At 45.0% G+C, this 18,681-nt stretch overlaps 1 protein-coding gene and 1 long non-coding RNA gene across 8 annotated transcripts in view; one reads left to right on the top strand and one right to left on the bottom strand.

The window, feature by feature from the left end:
• The window catches only part of atxn1a (ataxin 1a), a 47,322-nt gene that overhangs the window by 22,908 nt on the left and 5,733 nt on the right, over positions 1-18,681 (bottom strand). For 5 of the 7 annotated variants that reach the window (XM_061820314.1, XM_061820294.1, XM_061820321.1 and 2 more), the window contains exon 2: positions 3,650-3,854. The gene's annotated coding sequence lies outside the window, so the exon portion shown is untranslated. Of the gene's footprint in view, positions 1-3,649; positions 3,855-3,935; positions 4,096-10,271; positions 10,395-18,681 lie in introns of those variants that run through there. The other 2 variants (XM_061820300.1, XM_061820307.1) reach the window with 2 other exon arrangements.
• LOC133501146 (uncharacterized) lies at positions 1,521-3,759 on the top strand. The gene is made up of 3 exons (XR_009795114.1): positions 1,521-1,660; positions 3,407-3,553; positions 3,625-3,759. It is a non-coding gene; the product is annotated as an uncharacterized LOC133501146 (long non-coding RNA).

The following is an 18,681-nucleotide window of genomic DNA, read 5'->3' as shown; positions in this document are numbered from 1 at the left end:
CCCCTCCAATTTCTGATTCCAAAACTAGTTCGTAAAATGATGTAAATATGATGAGATGATTCGATATTTTCGTTTCACAGTCTTAACGGTCCTTCGGGGGAAACCCGGACTACGATGCGGCCCGCGAGAAAAATGAGTTTGACACCCCTGCACTCGACCAATCCGTGACTCTCGTGATTTCTGCGTGACTCGGAGAGTTTGTTGTGAAAAAGGGGGCAGATGAAGGTGAGTTTCTGCCAGGCAAATGAGTCACGCGAAGAATTCCTTTCCCGTGGAGTCCATTTTGACAGCTGTAAAAAAGCCACCCGAGCGCATTTCAGCGTCGAGAAAATCTGCGCGCTGTGAGATGATTTCATTGGCCGGTGAACGCTGATCGAGGAAAGTTTTGGGAATAAGTTGACTCGGCGCTGGATTTCAAACGGAGCGTTTCGTGCCATGATATGGAAAGAAGAACCGCGCAAGCCAGATGAGGCGCCATCACGTGCTCAAAATACTCGTCCCCCGACCACAACCCCATTGAGATATAAAAACGGTTTTTTTCAACCATATGGTGGATTGATCTGTTTTTTTGTTGTTGTTTTTTTTTTTTTACAGAATTGCAGAAGACAAAACAGAAAAAAATCTCTTCAGTGTAAATGCGTTGACCTATCCATTCAGCCATTTTCTTGGCCGCTTATCCTCACCAGGGTTGCTGGGAGTACTCAACCCTATCCCGCTGTCAACGGCCAGGATGCGTGGTACACCCTGGACTGCTTGCCAGCCAATCGCAGGGCACGTAGAGGCAAACAGATGCACTCACAATCACATCAAGGGGGAATTTATCCATTCATCCATTTTCTTAGCCGCTTATCCTCACAAGGGTCGCGGGGAGTGCTGGAGCCTATCCCAGCTGTCAACAGGCAGGTGGCGGGGTACGCCCTGAACTGGTTGCCAGCCAATCGCAGGGCACGTCGAGACAAACAGTCGCACTTGCAATCACGCGAAGGGGGAATTTATCTATCCATTTTCTTTACTGCTTATCCTCACGAGGGTCGCGGGAGTGCTGGAGCCTATCCCAGCTGTCAACGGGCAGGAGGCGGGGTTACACCCTGAACTGGTCGCCAGCCAATCCGCAGGGCACATCGAGACAAACAACCAATCACACGCACAATCACACCTAGGGGCAATTTAGAGTGTCCGGAGAAAACCCACGCAGGCACGGGAGAACATGCAAACTCCACACAGGCGGGTCCGGGATTGAACCCGGGACCTCAGAACTGTGAGGCCAACGCTTTACTAGCGGACCCGCCACCCACAAACCCAATAATCTGGTCGAGAATATATTTTGGGGGCTCGAACGGCGACCCCGCGAGCGGCGAAACGGGCGACGGCAAATCATCGTCACTTCTTCAACGCTTCCACTATAAATAGCAGAGCGGTTGCCGAGGGCGTCGCGGCGGCGTACGGCGTCTCCCCGCATCTGCATGCGGACACAACATTAGGCACAGCCGCGCGCAGGAAACACTTGTCGCCGCCCACCCGTTTTGTGTTTCCTGCTTACATCACCGGCGCTCGGAATGCGAGCGAGTGGATAATCGCTAGCGCGACTGGAAGCGAGAGGTGACGACGATGTCCAGATGAGGGGAGGCTCATTATGTTTTGGAGTGCGTGTTTATGAAAAGTACGTTCATACTTTTCAGAGTTGTTGGTTGTCAAAACCGGCGCGGCGGCTGTGAAAAAAGTCGCGGCTTGTAGGCCGGGAATTAACTCGGCAGCGGTAATGGGGCGGAGCTAATGCTAACGCTAGCACGGTGGTGCTAATTCTAACGTGGAAGTGCTAACGCTAACTAGCGCGGCGGCTGTGAAAAATGTCACGACATGCAGACCGACAATTAACTCGGCAGCGCTAATGTGCCGGTGCCAATGCTAACGCTAGCGCGGCGGTGCTAATTCTAACTAGCGCAGCGGCAGTGAAAAAAGTCGCGGCTTGTAGACCGGGTATTAACTTGGCAGCAGCACTAATGCGGCGGTGCTAATGCTAACGCTAGCGCAGTGGTGCTTATTCTAACGCAGCAGTGCTAATTCTAACTAGCGCAGCGGCAGTGAAAAAAGTCACGGCTTGTAGACCGGGTATTAACTTGGCAGCAGCACTAATGCGGCGGTGCTAATGCTAACGCTAGCCCGGTGGTGCTTATTCTAACGCAGCAGTGCTAATTCTAACTAGCGCAGCGGCAGTGAAAAAAAGTTGCGGCTTGTAGACCGGGTATTAACTTGGCAGCAGCACTAATGCGGCGGTGCTAATGCTAACGCTAGCCCGGTGGTGCTTATTCTAACGCAGCAGTGCTAATTCTAACTAGCGCAGCGGCAGTGAAAAAAAGTTGCGGCTTGTAGACCGGGTATTAACTTGGCAGCAGCACTAATGCGGCGGTGCTAATGCTAACGCTAGCGCGGTGGTGCTAATTCTAACGCAGCAGTGCTAAAGCTAACTAGCGCAGCGGCAGTGAAAAAAGTCGCGGCTTGGAGAACGGGTATTAACTTGCCAGCAGCACTAATGCGGCGGTGCTAATGCTAACGCTAGCGCATTGGTGCTAATTGTAACGCAGCAGTGATGGCGCGAACTAGCGCAGCGGCTGTGAAAAAAGTCGCGGCTTGTAGACCGGGTATTAACTCAGCAGCACTAATGCGGTGGTGGCAATGCTAACGCTAGCACGGTGGTGCTAATTCTAACGTGGAAGTGCTAACGCTAACTAGCGCGGCAGCTGTGAAAAAAGTCCAGGCTTGTAGACTGGGAATTAACTCAGCAGCGCTAATGCGGCGGTGCTAATTGTAACGCAGCAGTGCTAACGCGAACTAGCGCTGCGGCCGTGAAATAAATTCGCGGCTTGTAGGCCGGGAATGAACTCGGCAGTGCTAATGCACCGGTGTTAATTCTAACGCTCGCGCGGTGGTGCTAATTCTAACGCAGCAGTCCTAGCGCTAACTAGCGCAGCGGCTGGGGCTAACCGAAAAGGTAGTTCGATACGACGATACGGATTTTGGTTTTTCACGTCACGCTCTGGACTATTTGCACAAGCGTCGGCTGCCAGAAGCACACCGAGCGAGTTTACCGTCGGGAAAAAGACGCGGGGATTAATCAGAAATTTGAGATTATTTGTCGTCGAACGGCCGCGGTCGCTCTCGGCCCGGCAGGGAACGAGAGTGGGCGGCGTGCGAGCGAGCGATTTACACTTCAAATAGTAAAAAAAAAAAAAAAAAAAGAAAACGCCAGCAAATTCACGCAGCCCTGCCGTATTCTCAATAACCCACTTTAGGAATCTATAAATAATTTAAAAAAAATAAAAATCAAAGCAGAATTTGCAAACACGCCAGGGGGAGGAGGATCTTTTTTTTTTTTTTTATTTGATTTTTTTTTTTTTTGCCCCCCAAGAAATGGAAGCGCTTTAATGAGCAGGTTCAAATGGTGTGAACGCATGAGAGGCGCTAATATGATTGCGGATGCGGGGGGACGGTAGCAGGTGACAAGAGGACTTTCGAGGAACTCGGACCTGCTGGACACTGAAAGCATTTTTTTGGGGTATAAAAATATCGACAGCGACTCGAATCGAGCACGGATCATTCACTCACTCCGCAACCCGATTTTCACAGGAAGTATCGAGGTCTGAAGAGGTACCTGAGTGGAGGAGGAGGAGGAGGAGGAGATGGAACTTGTGGACGGTCAGCGGAGAGCCAAAACAGTTTCTGGCGTCCGGGTACAGATGGGTTTACCGTTGAACGTCGGAGGAGGTCAGGCCAGGAGTTCAGGGCAAGCGTTCTTCAGGGGTTGCCGTGCCGTCGCTCCGAATGGGTCCAACGACTCCAGGACCTCGCAGCATTCCCTGAAAAAATAAAATGAATATTACCTTGTTGAAAAGTATTCAAATTACATTCATCCATCCATCCATCCATCCATTTTCTACCGCTTTTCCGGGTCGGGTCGCGGGAGAATTGGCTTCAGGAGGGATACCCAGACTTCGCTTTCCCCAGCCACTTCTTCAAGCTCTTCCGGAGGGATCCCGAGCCGTTCCCAGGCCAGCCGAGAGACACAGTCTCTCCGGCGTGTCCCGGGTCGTCCTCGGGGTCACTTTCCGGTGGGACGTGCACGGAACACTTCACCGGGGAGGCGTCCCGGGAGGCATCCGAATCAGATGCCCCAACCGCCTCAACTGGCTCCTCTCAACGCGGAGGAGTAGCGGATCGACACTGAGCCCCTCCCGGATGAGCGAGGCATTCCCAAGACAGTCGAGAGACATAGTCTCTCCAGCGTGTCCTGGATCGTCCCTGGGGTCTCTTTCCGGTGGGACGTGCCCAGAACACCTCACCGGGGAGGCCTCTGGGGAGGCATCCAGATCAGACGCCCCAGCCGCCTCATCTGGCTCCTCTCAATGCGGAGGAGCAGCGGCTCGACACCGAGCCCCTCCCTGATGACCCGTTCTCTAAGGGAGAGCCCGGACACCCTGCGGAGGAAACTCATTTCGGCTCGGATCTTGTTCTTTCGGTCACGTGCATTCGTCCTTAGGTATGAATTTATTTTGAAATTTTGAACATATTTCATTTTGTGGGATGCATGAGTTTGTTTTTTCTTGTCGATATGATCTTATGGTCAGGACACGTAGAAGCGTGGGCCTGCGTACAGTTTTTGCCTGAATTAGCAACTGCACGTAATAAGGAGTTTGGCTAACGCGCTCGCTAGCGAGGACGACACCGCCGTGCTCTCCAAGCACTCGGGTCGCTTTATTCACGTCGATCTAAATTCAGTCCACAGGCAAAGTTTCCATTCAAAGCGGCGGGTGTAGGGTGCGAGGTTTGCGTAACGGGTTGTTCGAGGTCAAAGTTCAGCTCGCTGGAAAAAAAAAAAAAAAAAAAGATTGTACGCGTGAGGCGAGAGAGCACGTACAGAAAAGATTGCATAACGAAAAGTGAACGGGGCAGGAAAATGCGGAGTTTCTGCTTTGTGGCGAGTTGTCAAAACTTCGCCGTCGACGCGCAATGAGAGGAACTGAAACCTTTCACAATTTTGGATTCTTCGTCTCGTCGATTTGACTCTTCCGGAGGGAATCGGATAAAAATCTTGCGGGGTTTTCCCCCCTGAAAACAAGCCAGAAAAGAACGGAGGACTTAGGACTTCCTGTGTCCTTTCGGGGATGGTTTCCCGAGGATCTACTGGACCCATGATAGACACGTTTACCAGATTTCCTGGTCCTCGGTAAAGCTGGCTCTGGAGCTTGTGTTTTAAAAAAAATGAGAATTCTTGAGCCGAGATGGCCGCTTTGAACCAAAATGGCCGACTTCCTGTGTCTTTTTGGCTGCGGCTTGTCGAGACCCTTTTTTTTCGTGGCTCCCGAATTTCCCGTTGTCAAATCCGTCGGTCTCCGCGGTCTGAATTTTCGATCCGTTTTCCGCTTCACTTCTTTTACTGCACTCCACTTGCGATCCCCTTCGCCCCCCCCCCCACCTTCGCTTACTGCCGTCTCCATGGCAACACGTCACAACAGAGCACGGTTGGTTGGCGGGGGGGTGGGTGGGGGGGATCCAGCTTGTGATTCACCAGCGTACTAGAAACAAGTCAATGAGTCCAAGTGCTGATACGGCTGCCATGCAGGATGAAGTGGATGCGGGGGGGGGTCTTAACTGGGACTAGAAGGGGTTCGGGGGGCCCTCGGGGAACACGCTCATACATAGGGAATCTTCAAAGCCGCACACAAACGCGGCGAGAGCGCTCTACACAAACAAAAGACATAGCGGCTACCCACGCACGCATGCTAATAATCCGCCGCCTTTTGATCTAGCGAGTCTCCGCGGTCCTCGCTAATGCTCATAAATGTAGATGCGGCGCTCCAAAAATCGCATATAGTATTAATGTATGGACACGCCGCGCAAAAAGTTGAGCCGCGTGCACCGCGGAGCGAATTCCGTTCAAACGTGAGACTTCAGAGCGTTGGAAGAATGTCGCTAACCAAAAGAGGAGCGACCGGCCGAGCTGTTTCCCGGAACCGGTTCTAGGCCGGTGAACACTGCGCGACAAGACCAGAAGTCTGACATTTTGCCTTGAAGCAGCCGTTCGGACCCGGTGTCACCCTTCAGAATTATTTTCCACTAGTGTCAACAATCTGCCGTTTCGGTTCAAACCGGCCTTCTCGAAAAAGGCAGACCCCCGGTGGCGGCTTCGATATTAGCAACGTGAAATTTGGTGCGCTTGTCCGTTGCGAGCAGATGGATGAAAATGCCTGAAAGAAACTTTTGTTTGTTCGACGGCCCCCTGAAAGAAACGTTGCCCGATAGCTTCAGAATGGAAAACATCTAAATTTGATACGACGCGGAACCCAACTATACAGGAAGTCATTCTTGCTAGCGTCAACGGTGAGCAGAAGTGTAAATAATTCGTCGGGAGGTCGTAGGTCGAAGCGAGACGGAGCGGAACTCTGACATCTGCGGCCTGTCGAGGCTTTGCGAACGCTGGCCGCCGCGGAATGCTAACGCGGCGCGCGGACCCCTCCGACCCCGGTGACCTCGTTTCCGCGCCCGCGTTGGGCACCCGTGCCGGGATGGAAGCGCTTTCCTCTTTTAAGAGCTGCCGGAAAATGATCAAACGGTCACCGCAAACCGAGACTTTTTTTTTGCAAGTCTACCCAAGAAAGACATTCCTCCCAAATTTCACACCGCCAAGTCAAACTGACTTCGGGGGGCCGAAATCTGTGCCGGTCTCCTCGGTCTACGCGCAACAAGTGGTCTGTGGTTTCAGATTCGCTAGCAAATGCGCAAAAAGTCAAGGACATTGTTGAGGGGCTGCTGGAAACACCCGAAAATTCACCCGTGCGCTAGAAAAGCGGTCACGGCGGAAAATAACAAGTTGGGTTTTTCTACGGAATTTCATAAAGTATACGTCGCGGGCCGGAGTCCAAAGTACGGGGGCGGTGAGGACTTTCCAGAAGGTTGTGTTGTGTCGGCTCGGCGGGGGAGTCGGTGGGGGGGGGGCATATGGGCCGCCTGCTCATCACATGGGCCGGGGGGGGTTGCCGAGGTCACGCTCGAGGTCACGCTCGAGGTCACGCGCAACGCAGACCGCCGCAACCTGGCTGCCAATCGTAGACGGGATTGACACCTCAACATGCATATACATACATTTTGAAAATTAATTATTTGTGGTGGAAAAATGGGTTTTTCACTATATTTGTAGGGGGGAAAGGTGTCAAACCCAAGGCCCGGGGGCCATATCCCGCCCGCCGCGTGATTTTATGTGGCCTGCGAAGGCAAATCATGCATACCAACTTGCATGATTTTTGTGATAATATGTAACGAAATTTCAAATATCGTAAATGATAAAGTTGAGATGTTGCAAGCATTTTTTGTGTTACCAAACATGAGCGACAGTTGAAAAACCCATGACGAAAAGATTGTATCATTACTTTGTGTCAAAAATAAATAATATATATTAATATATATTTTGAACATAAATGTTTTAAAAAAGTGTTATGTACTGAAAATGAGATTTATTTGTGTAAAAAATGACATGGGAAAATACTGTTAAAAAAATTTATACATGGGGGAAAATGTATTTATAAAAAACTGTGTGATAAATATTGATTTAGAAAAATTGAAATGCATTTGTGGATAAAGTAATTTTTTTGTAGGAACTGATTTAAAAAGATTATATCATTACTTTGAGTTAAATATATATATATATATATTAATATATATAATAAATATATATTTTGAACATAAATGTTTTAAAAAAGGGTTATGTTTTGAAAATGAGATTTATTTGTGTAAAAAATGACATGGGAAAATACTACATCATTTTTTTATATGTGGGGGAAGATGTACTTTAAAAATGTGTGTAAAAATATTTTGGAAAAAATTTTTTTTTTCCTGGAAACTGATTTGAAAAGATTGTATCATGACTTTGTGTCAAAAATAAATAATATATATTAATATATGTATAATAAATATATATTTTTAACATAAATGTTTTTTTTTAAAAAGTATGTACAGAAAATGAAACTTATTTGTGTTGAAACGTATTCTGCGGTATATAATAATATATATAATAATAATAACATAATAATAATAATAATACAGTTGTGATAATGTGATTTTTTTTTTTTTTTTTATGACAGGATTCTGTCAACAGCTGGGAAACATTTCTCCATTTTCCCCGAGGGAGCGACATGAGAAACGTCGTGGCGAAGCAAACACGACAATCGCGAAATCAAAGCGAGCGGCTTCGAGCCCCCCCCCCCCCGCGTACATTAACGGGGGGGGGGGTTGTTGCTGGTCTGGGGTCAGCCAACTGCCACGCAAACACTCTGCATGATTAAAAGAAGTGAAAGTGGGGCAGACGCACACTGGGAGCTGTGTGAAATCGCTGCAGCTTCTTGTAGTTTTACACACACACACACGCATGGGGATACGCCCCCCCCCCCCCCCCCGGAGAACGATTCGCATTAGCGTAAACCGCAGGCCGCCCTAACCTCGCCTTCACCTTCCGTCTCCGGCTGGAAAATAAAAGGACGTAATGGCGTCTTTATCGACGCGTTTATGTGGGGGGGGTCACGTGACGCTCTCGACGCGCCAACAAACGCCAGGCGCGCTTCAATTATTCATCATTCGCTCCCATTGGCGGAGATGAGCGTCTTTTCGCTTCCCTCCTTCTTTTTGTTTTTTTTTTTCTTGTTTTTTTTTTTTTTAAATGAGATTGTTACACTCCAAAATTCAGCGCGCACGCCGCTGACTCGGTTGAGAAGCGAAACGCGGACCGTCGGACTTGCTCCAATTCGACGGCGGGCGTGTCGCCCTCGTCAATAAGTTACGGCCGCGCCGAAGATCCGTGCCAGAAGGAATGAAGGGAGGCAGCCCTTGCATGATAAATACACAAACAAACTTGTAATTAATTACCAAAAAAAAAAAAAAAAAAAAAACAACTGGAGATAATTATGGAGCTCAATAATTTTCCACAAACAAACTTGTTGTTGAAATCCATAATTATCTCCTGTAGGGAATTTTTTTTAATTAAACACAAGTTGGATTTTGTTTTCCAAAATAGTACTTTACGCTCCTAAAATTATTGGAAAAAAACAAACCAGATGTACTTATTTGTTGAAATATTTAAAACAAGTTTTAAAATAATTAATATTATTCTTCATAAATTAGATTTTTTTTAATTAGTTTGGTGGGCAGCTAACATAAAATACTTGGACATTTATTTTTAAAATATTTATCTGTGGATTTTTTTTAATATACAATTTATTCTCGGAGGGGAGTGAACATAAAATACTTGGACGTTTATTTTAAAAATATTTATTGGTGGATTGTATTTTAAATATATATTATTTTTGCAAAATATGTTTTTAAATACTCATGGTAAATCATACACTAATTATTGTTGCTTTTTTAAAATATAATATTTACAGGAAATAAGTAAAATTTCTGTGTGGAAAAATATTTAGAAAACGTCATAATTTATTTGTCACAGAAGTATTTAAAAAAAAAACATATAATTATTTGTTGTTATTTAAAAATGATGTGTATTTGTGGGGAAAATAATAATTGAAAATTGACCATCTTTTTTAATTCTACATTATACACAATAATTTGCTTTTAAATCATATATTTAATTATTTTGGGTGGGTTTATTAATCATTTTTATGCTGAAAAGTAACAATTACATAGAATATAATTCTTTGTGGGGAAATGAAAATATGTGCATTTGCGCACAAATATATTTTAAAACTAAAATCTCAACATTTATTTGCGAGGGGAGCAACACTTTTAAACCGCTATTCTCCTATAAATCCATATTTCTGCTCAGCCTGTAAGAAAGTTTTGCGAGTTTTTTTCATTGGAGTCGGGGGCGGCGCGTGTGACGGCATGGGTGGCAAAGCAAGTGTAAAATTTCTGTGTGGAAAAATATTTAGAAAACATCAGAATTTATTCATCACACAAATATTAAAAAAAAAAAAAAAAAAAAACGATATAATTATTTGTGGCGGGGTTATTTAAAAAATGATGTGTATTTGTGGGGAAAATAATTATTCAAACTCGACATTATACACAATAATTTGCTTTTAAATCAAGTTTCTCAATTATTTCTAAAATACATCATTTTTATGCTGAAAAGTAACAATCATATAAAATATAATGCTCTGAGGGAAAATGAACGTGTGTATTTGCGCAAAAATATATTTCAAAACTAAAATCTCAATATGTATTTGCGAGGGGAAACCGCTATTCTCATGTAAATCCATATTTTTACTCACCCTGTAAGAAAAGTTTGCGAGCTTTTTTCATTGTGGTCAGGGCGTGCGACGGCGTCTGACGGCAAACATTTTCTGGACATGTTTGCTCAGATGTCTACCACAAAACTGTTCGGGAGAGTCTCCGGTTCTGATAAGAGAAAGTAAACAGTGTCTTCGCGAGTCACCATTTTTTTTTTTTTCTTTTACTCCCCCCGCCCGTCCGGAGCGACTAACAAACGTTTGCCTGTGCCGGCAGCCTGAGGTCATCCTCGGAGAACGGCGCTCTGTTTTCCTAATGGCTCTCGAGCACGCGGCAGGTTGGGGGGGGGGGGGGACGACGCCAGCGTACGACTTCCGCTCCGAGGCGACTGGTTTTGGCGGAGAGCGGGCGGGTCCGGGATTGAACCCGGGACCGTCGCCACGCTTGACCAGCTCCTCCCACATCCCCAAAACACGCAACATTATTCGGACGCTCTAAATTGCCCCAAAAATGGCCGCCTCGGACCAGAATCGCAGACTTCCTGTAGCTTTTCGTGTACGGCGCGGGTGTCAAACTCGAGGCCCGGGGGGCCGGATCCGGACCGCCGCATGCTTTTACGTGGCCCCCGAGGACAACTTTACAGTGTCAATTCCCATGATTCTTGTAAAAATCGGGACCAAAATTTCAAATTGCCATGTATCATAAATGATAACGGTGAGATATTACAAGCGTTACCAAACGTGAATAGTTGAAAAAAAAATTCCAAAACTAGTTCATAAACTGATAAATAAATATGAACTAAATATGTGTATATGTAAATATACATGTATAAATAAATATGAAAATATAATACATAATAATAAATAAACAAATACAAAATAAATACCATATATATGTCAATATGTAATATCTATGTATGACTAAATGTGATGAAATGATATTTTTGTTTTGCAGTCGTGACTGATAAATAAATATGAAGCAAATATGTATATATGTATATGTAAATATACATTTATAAATAAATATAAAAATATATATATTAATGTATAAATAAAATAAATAATCGACAAATAGTGACGAACACGCCTCCCAAATTCCATCAGTTAATCGCGATCATAAATGCGATCAAATTTGGTTTTGTTCAAAACAGGACACGCGCGTAACGTCAGAAAATCGTCTAAAATGTAGATGGGCGTTTTTCAAAATAAAAGCAGAGGTCTGTCATTGTCTTCTTTTCAGATAATAAAAAAAAAAAATTACAGAAAGAATATTTCCTCTCGAGGGGCTGAAATTACGAACATTCGTGCAATTTTGCACACCCTCTGAAATTTTCGTTGCGCAATCAATTACACGCGGATTAGCCGATTCAATGTTGCACGTAAAATAAAAAATAAATAAATATGATCGTGATTATTTTGAATTCATCGCGGGTCAAAACATGAGGTACACCACCTAGCGGGAGTCAAAGCAAAAGCGCGGGAAATATTCCCCAAAAAAATGTGATATTTTGCATTACAAAAGTACCGTTTCAAATCAACAAAATATAAGACAAAAAAATGGATTTCATTTTTTTGATGGCGTGCTTGAGCGCTGGAATGTTCCGACGTACTCGGAGTTCGTCTTGGTGGGCTTTCGTCGTATTGACCGCACGCGTGCAGCCTTCGGGTGCGTGCGAATGCTCGCCGGTCTGGCCATTAGCGACCCCCCCCCCCCCCTCCCAAAATAAAAACCGCGTCACCCTTTCAGCAACATTTCGGCGACGTGCGCTGTCAGCTCGCAAATGCACTCGTCTTGTTCGCGAGCGGAGCTAATGGCCGGTCGTGTCGCGCCGAAGCGCACGCGCCGGAAAACCAGAAGCACTCTGCCGTAAAAGGGGGGGGGGGGGGGGGCGAGACCACCTTTCAATCAAAAACAAGTCTTGCCGGTTGCGTTTTGTAGCTAATGGATGACGAGAGGCCAGATGAGGTGAAGGGAGTCCGGTCGTTATCATTTGATTGAATTTTGATTGATTGATTGTCTTGTTTTGCTGCTGTTGCGTTTTTGCGGAAGTGCGCACACCCTCCTGGATAGGGACGTGGCCGTGTTCACAATGGAGCAATTGCCTCCAAAGGCGCGCTAAATGGGAGGCACCAAGCAACCCCAAAATAAAGTTCAATATATTACTCATATTTCTGACACAGATTGATGATTTTGAATTGAGTTTTGTTGAACTGTATTTTTTTTTTTTTTTTACATTTTCACTCATTTATTCTATTTTTGTGGTCTGGATTTATTTGCACCTTTTTATATAATTTAATTATGATTGAAATAAAACTTTAATTTACTAATGGAGATTATTTCCATGTCATTTTCATTTCCTTTTTTAATAAATATGTTGCATTATTTTTCTGTCATTGTGGAGTATTTAAGTAGCTGCTTTTTTGAAATATTGTAAATATTTTTGTTTTCCTGTTAAGTTTTGAATTGCAGTTCATTTTTTTTTTTTAGTTCTATTTGACTAATTCTATGTATTTTTTTTGCTTTGCGATTATTGCTGTACAAATATGTTAAGAATATGACCATTACTTTTAAAACCACCATTTTATATATATGTACAATAAAAATAATAATAATAATATACCAGGCAGACAGAAGGATTCAATTTAAGCCTCGACCTTTTATGCACGGTGGCTTCATGTTTACGTTCGCCCGTTAGCGGAGCCTCCGCGGTCGCCTGCCGAGCCCGCCGTAAAAGTGACTACGAGGGGCTGCGACCTCCGACCCCCCCACCGCCACACAAAACCCCGTGGTAATCATTCGCCGTTATGTCAACGTTTCCCACCCGAAAGTCAGCCTGAAAGAGTTGCGGCAGAACCCGTCCCGCTAGCAGCGAGTCGCGGACGCCCGGGAGCGCAACAGCTTAAAGCCGCTGTTCAAACACAAACGTTGAAGCCATTTGAATCTTGTTGCTAACCAAAACAGGAGCACCTACGTGCTCCTGAGCCTGACCAAAGCGCCTTTGATCCTTGCGCAGTACTAAAAAAGATCTTACGTCACGGACGCGACGGGGAGTTTTTGTGTCGTCTTGCCTCGAAGCTGCGCAACTGCGCAATTGCGCACTTGTCGCACGAGAAAACCGATCCGGCGCAGTGAACCGCAGGCCGACATCCTCTGCTTCCTAGTTTACCTGACGCCACCTCCCTCCCTCTCTTAAAGGGGTGCACTCATAATTACAAACATAACACACAGGTGCAACTTTATATCTGCGGGCATGACTGGTGGAACACACCCGTCACTACATATCTGCGGGCATGACTGGCCACGCCCGTACATTTTTCAAATGCGAATGACTCCATACCACAAATTTATTTGGGTTCCCTGTACTCCGGAGTGTGGTCGCTTCACGGATTAGCATGCCGATATACTCTGACCCTGCGGTCACTTCGCAACGTTGTCTTGCTAACCGACGCAGCAGCGCCTACAGAAGCAGACCGGCTGCAGTAAATGACTTCCCTGCGCAGTATATAAGACGATCTTACGTCATGCGAGAAACGATAAACAGTGTTATGTTGCTAGCCAAAACAGCGGCACCTACCGTGGCATGTAAAAGTGTGCCGCCGGACCGTATTTTACATGTGAGCTTCCTACGCAGTACTAGCTAGCGTCAATTAGCGTTCCCATAGACTCCAACTAATGTGTTGCTAACCAGACAAGCATCACCTAGCAAGGCAAGTAAACGGTAAAAATGTGGTGCGTCGTGTAAACAAGTTCCCTGTACAAAATAAAACATTTTACTGCCTCCCATGAGCATTCCGGCAGACTCCCGACAGGTGGTTGCTCCGCGATGTTGTGTTGTTAACCAAAACAGCAGCTTGTTTAACATGAATCCAGATAAAGATCAAGATCAAGATTCAAATATTGAGTAAATAAACACACATCCCCCGGGCTGCCGACACGCGCAAATTTGCCGTTTTTGCGCGTAATCCGCCAGACAAACAGAGAATCGACAAAGGGCGTCAAGCAAACGACGGCGAAAGCCGCAAAAAAAAAAAACAAAAAAAAACGATCCGCGCGCCGCCGTGTTTTCAGGCCCCGACGAAGTGGCCTCTCCTCTGCTAACAACGCCGCCCGCTATCTAGGTCACGACGTCGCGCTACGGCGCGCCGTGAAAACCGAGGAAGACGACGCCGGGGAACCAAAACATTCGTCTCTGTCCCAACTGGGTGATGAGTCACAACTGAGGAGCTGTGGGTTCAAACACGAGCAACGTAGACGGGTTAGCGAGCAAGACCAGTGGCGCTGGTGGGTGGGTTTCGCTCTTCCACTGGTTGTTTCCTGTTATTCAATTCCAACCTCTCAATAGCATATGCCCCCCCGCCCCCCCCCCTCCCATTGTTGCAGCCCACCCGGCTGTCTGGACCGACCGGAACTACGATATGAACTCACATGCACCGCAAAAGGGAACGTTCGCACCCGCACGGCGAGATGAGGGGCGGAGCTAAATGACACTGCCACCCCGTGATTGCTCAGTGGAAAAAACACATGAAATTTGGGAAATATGTCTTTCATCAATAGACGCACAAAAAAGTCTCAAGGGGCTGTACCCGAAAAGACACATGAAGTCTGCCATTTTGCTTCAAAGTGCCTATTTTGGCTCGGTATAGCTAATGAGAATTATTGTGAACAAAAATAACCCCCCGAAAACACGTAGTAATATGAAATTTGGTGAATATGTCTTTCACCAATAGACGCACAAAGAAGTCTTAAGACACTTGAAGTCTGCCAATTTGGTTCAAAGTGGCCATTTTGGCTCGGTATAGCTGTCGAGAATTATTGTGAACAAAAATAACCCCCCGAAAACACGTAGTAATATGAAATTTGGTGAATATGTCTTTCACCAATAGACGCACAAAGAAGTCTTAAGACACTTGAAGTCTGCCAATTTGGTTCAAAGTGGCCATTTTGGCTCGGTATAGCTGTCGAGAATTATTGTGAACAAAAATAACCCCCCGAAAACACGTAGCAACATAAAATTCGCTACAATCCGTCGGAACCGAGCAGCCGGCCGATCGCAGTCACGCTTTCTTAGTCACGTGACGTCACATATTAAGAAAGCGTAACTGGATTGGCCGGCTGTTCGGTTCTGACCTGAAGTAACCCCGCCTGGCGGCACAGACGTTGAATTTCAGACGGCGAATTGTAGAAACTATTGAAAATGTGATCACGTTACATTTCAAATTCACATCGAGGTGGCATTAATCTCCTTTGTACTGTACTAGGAAAAAAATTACATTTGAAGTTTGCCATTTGGCTTGGTAGCAGCCTGTGGAATTATTATTATTATTATTATTTTTTTTTAAATACAGCCCCCAAAGCCAGTTTGAAGTAACAAAATGAGATTTGGCAGACGTGACTATCATGAGACGAGTCACTAAAACAAAAAATAATAATAAATTAAAATCTCAAAAGGCCATTAAAAAAAAAAAAGACATCAAATCTGACATTTCGGGTTGAGGTGGCCATTTGAGACTTTTTTTAATAAAAATATTTTTTTCCCATTTCCGAGGGTCCTTCAAAGACAAACTAGTACGACCTCGAGGTCGTGACCGCATTTGAACTCGACAGACGGGCGAAGCTAAATTGCGAGAATTTTGCGCATGACGGCGAAGTTGAATTATGTAAAAAAAAAAGACGTGTCACGCACGGCCAGGAGTTATTAGTTATGAGCGCTGTCACACACACACGCGATCCGTCAAGATGACGGCGCGCGGCGGCCGCAAAGAGACGTTACATACGCAAACACCTGTTATGAAAATGACGAGCCGTGTGCAAAGCCGCACGAGGCGTCGGCGACACAAACAAATACGACACGTGCGCGGCCGTTTTTAAGATGACGATGTTGATAATTGTTCATTTGGGTATTACAAAAAAAAACAAAAAAACAAGGGATCGAGATAAATCCTTTTAAAACTCTCTACCAGAGTGTTGATGTGGCCAACAACCTGCACAGCTCCCAAATTGCATAAGTGTGCACACCCTCTGATAACATTCAGGCTTTAAAATGAAATTTAAAAACATTAAATGTCAGGAAAAGCCTCCTAGAACACCTGCACTTTGTCGGGGGTTAACCGGAGGCGCTTTAAATGGCGGCAGGTGGATTCTGACGCTCGTTTGACGCGTATGATTGCGATTGGGCAATTCGCAGCGCAGCCACGGTTACTCAATAAGAGGGTGTGCGCACTTGTGCAACCACAGCAAATCAGCTGGTTCGCTCGACTTGCCCATTTGAAAAATTGTTTTTTGTGGAGTTCAATCGACTCGTGCAAGTTCTAAGACGGCCTCCGCAAGTCTCGTTTCATATTTGATCAGCCCGTTTAGCTTTTTAAAAAAACATTTTTTTTAGCTTCTCGGGGTTAAAAAAAAAAAAAACATTTTTAACCCAGTATACCCTTTTATTTAATTTTGTATTATTATTATTATATATTTTTTGTTATTGCTACTTAGGGAACGGCATTCACATTTAGTTGTGCATTTTAAAACGACAATAAAGATTCCGACGCTCATTTTGTTTTTTTGTCAAAATCACAACTTAACCGCCCACAGTTTGTTTTTGTTTGTTTTACTTTTCTATTATTGCATTTATTTTTGACAAATCAATTTCTATGCTTTTTTTTTTTTTTTTTTAATTGCTGACTTTCTCCCGCCAAGCATCTCCACCAGCGCAAAACGGCGGAACGTAAGCGCGCCGCCCGAGGCGAGCTGCTAAAAATCACGCGTGACAGTCAGAGGCGCAAAACAACCGGAACGGAATCAAGCCCGACCGATTTTGCGTGACGAAACACAAATATGTCAACACAACTCAACGGGATACCCAAAAAAAAAGAACCAACGGCGGCACTACGTTCCTTTTCCTCCGGTTTTATGGTTATCAGCGCTTCTTCCCTCTTTGACGTCGCTACTTTTGAGCTACGCGGAAAAAAAACAAAAAACAAAAAAAAAAAGCTAAAGAAAAAGCAAAAATGCACTTGTGGAATTCCTACTTTTGTTTTTCACGTCGCTTTGCGCGCGTGTGTAGTTGCTCACATCCATGTGTGTGTTTTTTGGTTTTTGTGATTTTGTGTGTTTTTGCGCATGGGTGCGAATGTCTTGTGTGTGTTTACTGTGAGTTTGTGCTTTTGTGCGCTTCCCGTGTGTGTGTCTTCGTTAGTGTGTCCTTCAAAACGGTCGTCAAGTGCGTGCGCTCAAGTTTCTGCTCTTTAGTTATCGCGTCTTTATCCGTCCATTTACTTAGCCGCTGATCCTCACAAGGGTCGCGGTGAGTGCCGGAGCCTATCCCAGCGGTCGACGGGCTACACCCCGAACTGGTCGCCGGCCAATCGCAGGGCACGTCGAGACAAACAGTCGCACTCACAATCACACCTATGGGCAATTTAGAGTGCCCGATTGATGTAGTGTGTTTATGGGATGCGGGAGGAAACCGGAGTACCCAGAGAAAATCCACGAAGGCACGGGGAGAACGTGCAAACTCCACAGAGGCGGGTCCGGGATCAAACTCGGGACCTCAGAACTGTGAGGCCAACACTTAACCAGCTGATCCACCATGCCGCCATCCATCCCATCCCATCTTCTTTGAAATTGCATGTTTTCATTTTTGCGGTGTCATTTTTTCCACTTTTTTTTTGGGGGGGGGCGTAACAAATCGATTGTTACCAGCAAGTTGCACAACCTTTTTCGTACTAGTAATAAATGTGTAATTACATAAAAAATAAGATTACCAATCAATAGAAGCACCTCCCAGTGTGATCCCATTTTCTTTGAAATTGCATGTTTTCATATTTGCTATGTCATTTTTTCCACTTTTTTTTTGGGGGGGGGGTCGTAACAAATCGAGTGTTACTAGCAAGTTGCACAACCCTTTTCGTACTAGTAATAAATGTGTACTTACATAAAAGATTACCAATCAATAGAAGCACCTCCCAGTGTGATCCCATTTTCTTTGAAATTGCATGTTTTCATATTTGCTATGTTATTTTTTCCACTTTTTGGGGGGGGGGTCGTAACAAATTGAGTGTTACCAGCAAGTTGCACAACCCTTTTCGTACTAGTAATAAATGTGTAATTACATAAAAAAATAAGATTACCAATCAATAGAAGCATCTCCCAGTGTGATCCCATTTTCTTTGAAATTGCATGTTTTCATATTTGCTATGTTATTTTTTCCACTTTTTTTGGGGGGGGGTCGTAACAAATCGAGTGTTACCAGCAAGTTGCACAACCCTTTTCGTACTAGTAATAAATGTGTAATTACATAAAAAAATAAGATTACCAATCAATAGAAGCACCTCCCAGTGTGATCCCATTTTCTTTGAAATTGCATGTTTTCATATTTGCTATGTTATTTTTTCCACTTTTTTTGGGGGGGGTCGTAACAAATCGAGTGTTACCAGCAAGTTGCACAACCCTTTTCGTACT

Source organism: Syngnathoides biaculeatus, chromosome 1 (assembly GCF_019802595.1).
Source record: "Syngnathoides biaculeatus isolate LvHL_M chromosome 1, ASM1980259v1, whole genome shotgun sequence".
In the NCBI taxonomy this organism is placed as follows: Eukaryota; Metazoa; Chordata; class Actinopteri; order Syngnathiformes; family Syngnathidae; genus Syngnathoides; species Syngnathoides biaculeatus.
The sequence above is the reverse complement of the archived record's forward strand: the minus strand, read 5'-3'. Positions and strand labels throughout refer to the sequence as shown.